At 51.1% G+C, this 12,618-nt stretch overlaps 1 protein-coding gene across 2 annotated transcripts in view; it reads left to right on the forward strand.

Moving 5' to 3' along the window:
- ZFAND4 (zinc finger AN1-type containing 4) overlaps window positions 1-12,618 on the forward strand; it is a 333,346-nt gene that overhangs the window by 211,805 nt on the left and 108,923 nt on the right. The window lies entirely within an intron of this gene.

Raw genomic sequence — 12,618 nt, forward strand, 5'->3', positions numbered from 1 at the left:
TCTCCTCCGGAGAGAATAAAATCCTCGTTTCCTGCCTTCCAGTCTCCAGCGCCCGCTTCTTCATTGATTAACATTGGTGGGTCATAGAGGCGATACCGCCGGGCAACATAAAAAGGGTCTTTGGTTACTGGTTGTCTTTGGAAACCCTTTTTTACAATTGGCGCCCAACGTGGGGCCCATCAGCGACTCGTGGATCCAGTGGGAGAGGTCCTGACGACAGAGTGAACGACTGCAACGATCGGAAGGTACCCTGTCCGATAGACCCTCGTCTGACAGCCGATCATCCGAACTTCACTGGTTCCGAACAGACCTCTCTCGAGTGATCTGCGGTCCTGACTGGGAACCATCAGGAGTGCCACGAGAAGGACGGAGAGAAGAGGACGATCGGGCGCTGGATTCGGAAGACAAGAAACTGTCCATGCGGTCCGGGTAAGGTCGTGTAAACACGACGAATTGCGAAAGTGATAGATAATTGAAAGTGATCGATAATTGTTGAGAAAATACTAGTATTACTTTTTGTTAATTTATTGGAGATTCACTGTCTACAAACGGGGAAACAACAGGCTCTCCCTTTATAAACAGCGAAGGATAGGTACGCACCCGTCGGACCTATTTTTCTCCCCTACTGAACAATTGCCCCTTCCCCCCCATTGATTAACTGTTATAGATTGTTTTCTGGAGATTCTCTGTCTGAAAACAGGGAAGATTAGGTCCCCTCTTTACAGATAGTGAAAGGGTAGGTGACGCGAACCTTAGCGAGCTTACTTATTCTCCCCATTGACCATATTGATTTTTTATTTTTGACCTAACATTGATTGATCGAAATTGATTCATGAGGTATTCACTACGTGCAAACAACGTAGAATAGAAATATTCTGTCTAGTCTTTGCACACAGTGATAAGATAGGTAGTGCTGACTATTATCCCATTGTGATCCGTCATGCCTGTCTTCTCCCCACTGGTTAGTAGCCTGTTTTACCCGGACCGCTTATTAGAGATGAACCATCCGGCTCCGCTGGAAGGCACCCCTAATAAGGACATGTTCATGAAGCATGGATTGATCGCTATAGCCTATAGTGAGCTGTGGCATAAATATACGAAAAGGGATCGAGAAAGTCAGTGGCCACTGAGAGGATCCTTTGATCTTGACAAAATAGAGACGGTAGAAATAGCCCTTCGTAGGAATGAAACGACACCTATTATGCTCGATAGTCTCGGTATGTGGCGCAAAGAGGCCACCCGACGAAGGGAAGACGACGAATTTAGGAAAGGTGAAGGGCCAGCGATGGCGCAGTCCCGAGGAGTAGATATGAAAGGAGAACGGTGTAAAGGGGTGTGCCGACAAATCAACCCCGGAACACAACGACCCGAAGGTAATCCCCCGACACTACGCACAGGATGAATAGATTTAAAACAGAACCAATGTGCTTTCTGTAAACGTCTCGGGCACTGGAAAGCCCAATGCCCGACTTTGCAGAGCATAGGTAAGAACGGAGGGTCGACAGAAAGGACAGACCGACAGAAAGGGAAAAGACGCGAAATAAAAACCAATCAGACTAGTGCGGACAGGACAGATAGAACCACACCGTTTGATTATGCTCGATGGCACAGATTTCGTCAGACCAATTTTAACGACATGTTAGAGTTTTGGGACTGATTGCTCTCTGTTGCTCCCCCCCACTCTGAAAACCAAACACAATTGCAGATCATTGTAAACAACCCCCATTAGAGAAAGGACTCAAGGAAACCAAGCGTCTATTATATAACTTAGGATTTAATTACGGTAAAGAGAACACACAACCAACAGTAAATAGAATAACTAGTAGAACTCTCTAAAAAAAACAAACTTGGTTAATAGGAAAAATACAAAACATATTATGCTCACTCCGGAAGTCCTCGAAATGTAACAATTCGATGGTCCCGCCCATCCGAAACACATAGCACGTGTGGGGCGGGGCCTGCCAGCAACCATGGGCCAAAAAGGAGATTGCTGGCGAGAAAGTCCTGGAGGCTCCACCAAGCAGGCAATGAAATGGTCTTCCCATACTGCCCTTCCAGGGATGGCGTCCCCCGGGCCGCGAGTAGGGAGGGGGCGGCTGCAAATGACCCCCTCCCTCGTATCTCCTGGTCCGGCCATCACGAATTCCTCCAGCGAACGGATGCAGGGTGGGCAGGGAGGAAGAGGCGACGCGGACGAGCCTCTTCCACCTCCACAGATAGGAGGCTTCCCTGCCCTGGTCCGGCGCCGATGTCCTCCAGCCGGGCGACGGCCTGGTATATTTTCTCAGAACAGGACATGCAATGCCCGTCTGGTATATTTCCATAGCACAGGACACACAATGTCCGACGGGCATATTGCGGAGCACCGGATGTACAGTGGTCCCCCAAGAGTCGGAATCAGGGGTGTAGGGTGGTCATCATGTGCGCCCCTGATTCCAAGGGGCGGCGTAGGATGCGCCGGGAGAGGAAGGCGGCCCGGACGAGCCTCTCTCACCTCCCCAGACGAAGGCTCCATTGCTGCAACCTGGCGCCCTGAACCAAAATGTCCTGCTCCAGCAGCATGATGCTCTGTCCTTCGCCATCCCAAGAAGTTTCTTCCACTCCCGATGGATGCGACAAAGGTAGCTGCCACAGGGTCTCAAAATGGCGTCTGGGCCCTCGAAAAGCGGGTCTAGGCCGCTGGAGTAACTTTGTCCGAAATTGCAACTCGGGCACTTGCCCACCTGGGCGCAAGCCCCCACCATCGACAAACATCCCCTCGACTTTGAAGATTCTACCAAAGTCCCAAGAGCCCTCAGCCCCTTCAGGCTTCCGGAGGGGAACAGCTGCATTGATCACTAATGAAATAACCACGGCACAGCAACAAGATGGCGGTGCTCTCGTGTCTGCATCAGCTTCCGTCTGAACCACCCAGGAACATTATGGGCTAACGAACTCGAGTAAGTTCCGGCTGAGCATCAACGTGACCCGGTAAGAAAGACTCTACCCCCTCCCTCTCTTGATTGACGGTCCACACCACCAGCCCCTCTGTTAGCACAATTTTCTCTTGAACTGCCGAAAGGGACCCTGGTCCAACCGCCAATCGTCGAGGATATTTTTCCTCTGGTGCTACTTCCGGACTAAGCCGGCCTCGCCCAAGATGGCGCCGGTATCAATGGAAACTAACGGACGCCTCGTGGTGTTCCTCAACTAATGAAAACCTGATGTACTAAGATATATATACGAACCATTATGCACTCGAGGGGAAAGGGAGGAGGATTCACTTGGCGAACGTTTGAGAGGGGTTCCGTAAAAATGTTGATTTCAATGAACGATTTATTTTTTTTTATATTTATTGTAACTGGTACATAACGTCGTCTATGATGCACACCCACGGTTTACATCTAGGAAATACAATTCCTATGAGCTTGACTGTGTTTCCATTTATGAACTAAATTGCCCCTGGTTCCCTCGTCACGCAATGAAATATTTTTAGTTACTTGCAAATAATAAATTAGGCCTTTTTTACATGTTCTTGTGTTATAAAATAACCCCCTACTGTATGTGCCTCCATCAACGACATATCAGGCTAAATTATGATTGTGCTCTCACATTTTACGTACTGAATGATTATACAAATAAAAGTCTTAAAAACTATGAATAGGCATCGCATACTTTTTTTGTAAATATGGGTATCGGCGGGAGGGTTTTTCTGCGCGCAACAGTTCTGCTCCTTTTTTTAAGGTTATCCGAGAAATGATTGTCCGGCCCCGGATTGATGATCGGATCCCAGGTATGATACGTTGCCTCCAAAATATGCGACTAAGCTCAGGGACTGACATATGAAGAAGGACCTCGACGTCTGAGAATGGGTAAAGTAAAGCGGCGTGATTGATGAAATGTTATAAAGATATGGTGGTCGAAGGTACTGAAGTACCGGGTTGAATGAAGAACTGATATGCCTTAGGACCTCACAGCTTTGGGAATGATTTAAGGATCCCGATGGCCAGATACATCTACAAAACCGCGTACCTCACGCTAGGCACCTCTGATTCCTTTTTAGCGTCCCCCTACTCACGATCCTTCATGCCATCCTCGAACCCCCCATGAACCACCTATCACATTGCCCGCCCCCCTTTGACTGCAGAGACAAAGACCCTAAGGATTATATCCCGAAGAGATAAGTACGAGTATGCAGTAAGTAAAGGACTTTTCGTGCCCGTACATTTGATGTGTTCGAATGTTGTTCCCCCACCTCCCCCCTTTTTCCCTCCTTTTCCCCTCTGCAGATTACATTGGGGTCCCGATTAGGGTACCGTAAGGGATCTGGAGCCACGTCACGCCCGATGCATGAAAACGGACTACCGCTGCAAGACGACACAAAAAGGACGCCCTACCCAATGCACGACCTTTTTATACCAGATCTAATGCTCTTCTGTCCCAAAACTGCATGCTCTCTACATCCTAACACAGACCCGAAACGTCTAACGTTGGGTGACGCACTGAATAGCCCAAACAATACACGGCCATTCTCCATGTCCTATGTGTACTGTTTGGCCTATTGTCTCTCTCTCTCTCTCTCTCTCTCCCTCTCTCTCTCTCTCTCTCTCTCTCTCTCTCTCTTTCTCTCTCTCTCTCTCTCTCTCTCTCTCACTCTTTCACCCCTCCTCACTTTCCCTCTTCCTAGCGACTGGCACCTAATTGACGAACCTGGTGCACCTCCTGATTGGCCCCAAATACCACAAGTATTTGCACAAATTTGTCCTAAATAAAATTGTATCGGTACCACGTTACTACCTCTCCTTTTCTGCTAAATATGGATGAAATTTAAATTGGCCAAAAGGAAAGGGACAGGTGAGACGACTGAGGTTCCCTAAAATTTGACCCACAGCCAGGGAACCATTTGTCAGTGGCTTCTATGATAAAATATGTCTGTGGTAATGCGACCATCCCCATTCCAAATTGCCTCTACACCCCGAACAGTAAGAAATGATCGAGACACCTCCGTCATCCCAAAATGCCCCCAGTTTGGTGTCAGCTGCCCTGAACGAGAGCCTGAAAAACGCCCCCTACTCTAATTCACTGTGTCCCTAATTGTTTTCCATAAGATCCCTCCTTCCCCGAGGATAAGTTCAATAATTACTGCCAACCACCCCCCGAGTTTTTATAGTAACCAGGTTGCGAGGATTTATATAGAAAGTTAGAAAGATGTGTGCAAAGTTGAAATTTAGATCGAAAATCGAAAGAACTTGTTGAAGTAAGCCTTGTTGTAAATAAGATGTTTTTATGTAATGCAGACTTGTTTAGCCTATGTTCACCCCTCAGGAGGATGCCTATCAGACTATGGTGAATAGCACGTTGCACTTTTTTAAAATACGAAGCCCTGAAGGCCAGCCTAGCCTTGCAAGACTCGTACTAGGGAAATGGGTCTCTACCAGAAGAACTGACATCTACTATAATAGACGTATGCAATAAATGAGTACCAGACCTCGCACCTATTGCAAATGAACGTAATAACCATCAAAGCGCCAAAGAATTAGCCAGCAAAAGGAAGTTGTAAGGAATCCAGCAAACCCATCATCAATTGTTTATACGTTAGCCGCAAGAATCTCCCATGTAGCGAGTGCTTACCCCAGTTGCTTGGTGTTGGGAGAGAAATAGATTTATGTAATTACCTTCTTCTGGAAAAACTCTAAAAACTGTTTCTTTCAAAACTCATTTAAGGGTATCACTGTCGGAGGAGAAAGAGACCGGATGTGGGAGCACGCGGCCTGACTGCGGATTGTGGAACATCAGCGACGGAGGCCGAGGCGAGACCACAGCAGTAAGGAGACGCAGGACGGGGCACTGTCTCAGACAAAGTTAAGGAAAGGGCTGACCTGAAGCCCCTGCTCTATGATCAACGTGTGCCATAAAGTCCCCGCCCTCTGAACATGGTTACGGACCCGCCTGTCGCAAACTCTCCGTCCCCCTGATCTGTTCCCGACTTGGCCTTGCTCCATCCCCTCCTCCTCCGACCTACCATAAGGACTGTTCACACCCGCACCTTTCCACCCGAACTCCCAAGTTCCTCCAAATCCTACTGAGCTACCCAGAGAAGAGTACTCCCTGCGTCAGAAGGGAGGGAGCTCCGATTAAGTAGACCACGAACTATGTTAATCTTAGGACGGTGACCTAGAACTCCACCAAGGGTCGCCTCTAAAGAAAAGATGGACGAAGTATGTGGTTCTACCCACTGCTGAACGCCTTGAAGATGATGGAAGCAACTGGAAATGCTCACCACACAGATTCAAGAGACAAACAGATTTCACAATTCTGGAACAATTGCATTTTCCATTGCAAATCTATGCTCTGCATTAAGGAAGAAGATGCGCCTGCTCCAAAACCGTAACGCATTGCTCCTATGAGGTCTGGCGAAACAAGACAAAATGTACCCCTGCCCGCAGACCTCCAACGACTCAATCCACATGAACATTCCTGTTGACAGAACAAATTGCAATCCAGGTGCTTAACAGTGCCAACAGAAGACGACAAAGACACCGAGAACTCTGACATTTTTATTTTTTCTATATCTCCTTTCTCTCCCGATCACCATTGGACTGACTATGCTCCCATCGAATACAAAAAAAGGACTTACTTATATGGTAACTTACCAGCTCCTATTCCGAATGACTATAAATATCTATGATCTGTACCCAACGCCCTCGCTACGTAATTCTAGTCTGATATTGCATTACGATGATTTTTCCTACAACCAACTTAACAATGAACCCGTTTACTAGATGATGAGATTTTTCAATGTGATGTTTATAATATGATGTATATGCACAGTTCCTTTGCCTAAGTCCCCTCTCCCTTACTTATGACCGCTGCAATAGGTATAGATAGGAAATAGGCCAGCAAGATGTCTTGGAAATGTTAAAGGGAGGACTGTGAAAAATTAGTACAAGCTTGGTGAACATTATCTGCGCCATCTTGCCCCTTTTCGAGCCCATTTGTGCGCGTAAGCGGCAGCCATTTTGAGCACCACGGCCTCCCTGCCCCTCGCTGATAGCCAGCGCGTCTCTCTCTCCTAACCTCGCAAACATCCCCCCCCGCGCGTTGACAACCCCCGCTCTCTCATGCCTTGGGTCATAAACCCCCCCTTCAGCGCAGCTTCACCACTGAACCCCATCCTGTTCCCAGCGCGACACCTCCCTTCATTCCTTTCATGGCCTCAGATCCTTTTGATACAAACCCCCTTTTCCTGTATCCCCGTTTGTCTTCCTTGTTCCCAGGCTGCCACCTGGCCTTGCGGATACTGTTTATTACCCCGTACAGTAGGAAGCTTCCCCTCCCCATCAAAAGACCCTCGAGCCGATCAAAGCCCCCACCCTATGAGATCCGATAAACCCCATGCATTCCGTGAATCGGCGGAATGCCCTGCTGTGCGACAACCATCACCTGTTGTGACCGGGGTGGGGAATCCAACTGTAAATGTATGTGGGAACGGGCCTGAAGGGGAGATTCCGAGGATGTTCTTTCAAGTGTCATAGTATTGCAAGAATGTGTTATGTGCAATAAAGGTCATAAACTCTAGTATAAGAGGCCAGGCCTCAGAGATGTGGTTAGAGCACCTCGTGATGATACTTGCTGTCTGAATTGATGTGTTCTCCTCCGGAGAGAATAAAATCCTCGTTTCCTGCCTTCCAGTCTCCAGCGCCCGCTTCTTCATTGATTAACATTGGTGGGTCATAGAGGCGATACCGCCGGGCAACATAAAAAGGGTCTTTGGTTACTGGTTGTCTTTGGAAACCCTTTTTTACAATTATATGTTGCAGGGGGGGGCGTGGCCACGAGCCGAGCATGGCGGACGCGTTCTGAGGTAGCTCCGTCCTCTGCCCGGAACATTAGCTGTTTATCCTGACTTCCCCGTATCCCACGGCACACCCACTCAAGCCCCGAGAACACCGAGGGTGAGGCGAGTGAAAAGACACATGCTGTACGTCCCGGATCTTCCCCCGGGGGTGAGTGAGGCGGACGGCGCCGGAGAGGCCTAATCCCAAGACGCAAGCCGCGGCCTAAAGTTGAAGGGTGAGCCGGGCTCGGCGAGATCTGCCGGTGACTGTGTGAGCGGAGGCCGGTGGAGCTGGGCGGTGACCTGCTGCCGCGGTGTAATTGACAGAAGCTGCACCCGATGCCGCAACTTGCTGCACGGTCTGGGCGTGTGCAGCGCCGACACGGTGCATTAGATCGGCACCGGAGACACCATTAGGACGCTTTAGCGCGATACTCGGCGCACCGGCACCCGGGGAGATGGCGGCCCCACGGACCTAGCGTTAGAGCTGCAGAGACGCTGAGAGTGAGTCCGGGAGCCCCACAAGACGCTATCTGGTATGTGCGGGCCCCGAGAGGGAGCTGTATGATCAGGCCGGAGGGGGTATGCGCCACTGCAGCCGGGCCTGTGCCTGAGGGCGCCATCTTGGGCTTGCCGAAGCGGCCGCCTTTGCTCTGCTGTGGTCGGAGCGGCCTCCCTGCGGCCAGTAACGAGACTGATGCTGGGACAGTAGTGGGCACATCAGAGCGCCGACGCGGTGAGGAGTACTACTATAGTCCCATACGGAGCGCAACAAGAAGGGGTGGGGGCCGCTTTGGACCTCTGGGGGCTCTCCCTGCGGCGCCCTGACTGGACGAGTGGATAGGGGCGCGTGGGAGATAGCGCCGGTGGTGGAGGGCGGTTCATCAGCCTACTGTTTGAATGTAGCGCCGGTCCCTGGAGTGCTGAGAGGCGCGGACACCCGATTCCCCCGGCTATCGTGACACGACAGACTTTGATGGGGAGATTCGCCATTGTACGCTGCACCCTCAGCGTCACACGCTTGGGGGGCCCGAGGAACACCTAGCAGGCACTGGACAGTGGCACTAACAGGGTCCGGCGATTAGACCGGACACGATCCGTAGAGCTGTGTTATACCTGCCCTCTCTCACGTACAAGTAACATTGGGAGTGGCTGTGGTTGGTGGGTGAGTGGCACCCGAAGACACGCACTGCGTGCACTGGCATTGGGAGTGCAAGTGGGACCTCACCACCGCCATCCTGACGACGCGAGCCATGGGGAGGAACATGGCCAAGATGCAAGACCAGGGCGCGAATGCGGACATCCAGTCCACTGGCTCGGACGACCCACTGGCCTCCTCAAACATTGAGATAGTACCGCCGATGGGCAAGGGCACACAGGACGCTAAGCTGGACCTCATACTGGCCGAAATAAAGGCAACCAGGGAGGCGCTCAAGACACGTATGGACAACATGGCGACTGGCTTGTCGCTCCTGAGGGCAGACCACAACAAGCTAGCCGAAAAGGTCACGGAGCATAAGATCACGCTTGACGACCTGATACCTCAGCAGACGGATCACTCCACGAAAATAGAGCATATGGAGAAACAGCTTAAACTGCTCTGGGACAAGATGGACGATGCGGAAGGGCGGGCCCGCTGCAACAATGTGCGAATTTTAGGTATTCCGGAGCGCAGCGAAGGAAGGAACCCCACGCAGTTTGTCGAGGATTGGCTGAAGAAGGTCGTGGGGCCGCAGGATCTTACCCCGTTATACAGCGTGGAGAGGGCGCACAGAATGCCAGCGCAGCCACCTAGGCCGGGTGCACCGCCGCAACCGTTGATAGCGCGCCTTCTGCACTACAAAGACAGAGACTCAGTGCTGAGAGTGGCGAGAGAAAAGGCACCACTGAGATATGAGGATAAGACCATCTCAGTATACCCCCCCCCCCAGCATAGTCATGTACTGGTTTAACTGTTGCCCACGTTGGGCGATAATGTTTGGACCTCAGGTTTTTTCACTTGGGGACCTCGAAGTTAGGGGGTTAAACGTTTTGATGGCACTTTGGACACTACATTTGCTGCGTACAACCTTTCTGGTACGGGCCTGTTGGAAACACCTGACACGGACCGCAATGGGGACTCTTAACACCTACAAAATATGCACCTGGAACGTGCGAGTCATGGGGTCCATCCATAAGAGACATCGACTTTTGGCACAACTTAATCGGAGGCACGTCATGGTAGCATGCCTTCAGGAAACTCATCTGAACAGTGCAGAGTGCCTAAAGCTGCTTAAAAAGTGGAAGGGGCAGCTGTTTGCTACTACTTATTCTGTGTTTTCAAGAGGGGCGGCTATATGGCTCAGAAACTCTTTTCCCTTTAAGCTGGTGGAAAAGAGACTGGACACAGAGGGTAGATACGTGTTCATTCGTGGGATGTTGGATGGCTCCCCTGTTGTGATCGGCAGTGTTTATGCGCCGAATTCGGGCCAGTCGGACTTTTTAACTACCCTTAATAGAGTGTTGGCGGACTGGTCAGACTATCATTGGCTCATAGGTGGAGATTTCAATGCAGTCTTGGACATATCACTAGACAGGTCACACCCACCACTACAGGCCACTGAGAGTAGGAGACAGGCTGACGCGCTCGCGCAGTGGGCGGAGGGGTGGGATTTGGCTGACGCATGGAGGTGCACACACTTGCTGAATAGAGAATATACCTTCTACTTCCCGCCCCATAGACTGCAAACCAGGTTAGATTGTGTCTTCTGTGCTAAATCATTACTGGGGGTGGTGACCACAGCCGAGCATATGGGTAAGACTTTCTCCGACCATAACCCAGTGGAAGTCACAATACAGTGGGGTAGGGTCTCGACGCCTATACCAACGTGGCGCCTCAACCCGGATTTGCTGGAGGACACTGTTTTTCGGGCGTCACTTGCAGACGCAATAACACGCTACATTAACATAAACTCTGGTACGGCTAGTTCCCGGCAGGTGGAATGGGACGCCTTTAAGGTGTCCATAAGAGGGGAGGCGATGAGCACACGGGTGGGCATGAGACACACTGTTCTGGAGAGACTCCGGGAGATGGAGGGCCGCCTGGCTATGCTGGAAAGTGAGGCTGCAGGTACGAACGTACCCTTTACGCCGCTGCAGGAGGCGCACATACAACATGCTGAGCTGCTGGAGGAACTGCGTGTACTGGATTATAGGGAGTACACATGCAGGCAGCACGCGCAAGCAGAAAGATCGGGGCCTTTGCTGGCCCGTATAGTGCTGGATGATCCAGTACACTTGCCCATACTAGAGGTCACTGACCAGGGAGGGACGCCAGTCACGACACAAATAGACATCAATACTGCCTTCAGGGACTATTATGGGATGCTGTACGGCCCGCACCGACAGCTGTCAGAGGAGGCGTTTGAGGAGTTTATGGCGGAGCTCGACTTACCACGGCTAGAGTTCCATAAGGGGGAAGGACCTGGCATGCCCTATCACAATCGCGGAGATACGCCAGGCCATACGCGCGCTTCCGCGGGAAAAAAACCCTGGGACGGACGGCCTACCGGCCGAGTTCTATGGGGCCTACATCGACCTACTTGCCCCACGCTTACATGTAGTGTACCAAGAAGCACTGAAGTCGCAGGGACTGCCGCAGTCGTCCCTACAGGCGTTGATTGTATCCCTTCCGAAACCGGGCAGGGACGGCTTACAAATGGCTAACTATAGGCCTCTGTCCTTACTAAACACAGATTATAAAATACTGAGTAAGGTCCTTGCGACGAGGCTGGCCCAGTACATCCCGCAACTAATACACCCCGACTAATGCGGTTTCGTACCTGGCAGGAGTACGGCCATGAACTTGAGGAGGCTCAGCCAACTCATGCTACACGAGCAAGCACCTGAGGGGACGGAGGGCTGTATTTCTCTGGACCTGAAGCAGGCATTTGATTCCCTTAGGTGGGGTTTTATGTTTGCAACGCTCGCAAAGTTTGGGATACCGTCCGAGTATGCCGCCTGGGTCCAGCTGTTATACACCCGCCCAATAGCCCGGGTTCGCACGAATAGGTGCATCTCAACACAACTAGACATAGCGAAGGGAACCAGACAGGGATGCCCGTTATCCCCACTATTGTTTATATTGGCACTAGAGCCATTGCTATGTAAGCTTCGGATTTCGGCACACCATAGGGGCATACGGAGAGCCGAGACAGTTCACGTGGTGTCGGCATATGCAGACGATATTATCCTATATCTACGAGACCTGAGGGGCAGGCTCGACCCTATCCTCGGAATCTTTGAGGACTTCCGGGCATTGTCGGGCCTCACAATTAGTGAGCCTAAGTCTTACGGGTTCTGCTTCAACGCCTCCGGAGCGACTACCTGGTTGCCCTTCCCACAACACACTTTTCAGATGGCGGAGACGACCTTCCGGTACCTGGGGATACAAGTATATAGAGGGGCGAAGGATATGATCGATGGCAACCTGGGAAGGGCGATAACAGCGCTGAAATTGCAGGTGCAATTCTGGACCGCATTGCCATTATCGGTGGCGGGCCGGGTGGCTATCTCTAAGATGGTAGTACTACCCCGTCTTATTTATTACTTCACGAGCCTGCCCTTCATGGCCCCTGCTTCTATGTTTAGGACGTTGAATATTATGCTTACGGAACTAGTGTGGGGGTCGGGACGGCGACGCATTAGTCTGGCTAAACAACAGCTTCCTACTGCGGCGGGCGGTATGGGGGTCCCAGATTTGCTGGCATATAGCTATGCCTGTCAACTGCAGTGGCTGGCCTACTGGTTGGCGGGATGCAACT

Source organism: Lissotriton vulgaris, chromosome 5 (genome assembly GCF_964263255.1).
Source record: "Lissotriton vulgaris chromosome 5, aLisVul1.2, whole genome shotgun sequence".
Taxonomy (NCBI): domain Eukaryota; kingdom Metazoa; phylum Chordata; class Amphibia; order Caudata; family Salamandridae; genus Lissotriton; species Lissotriton vulgaris.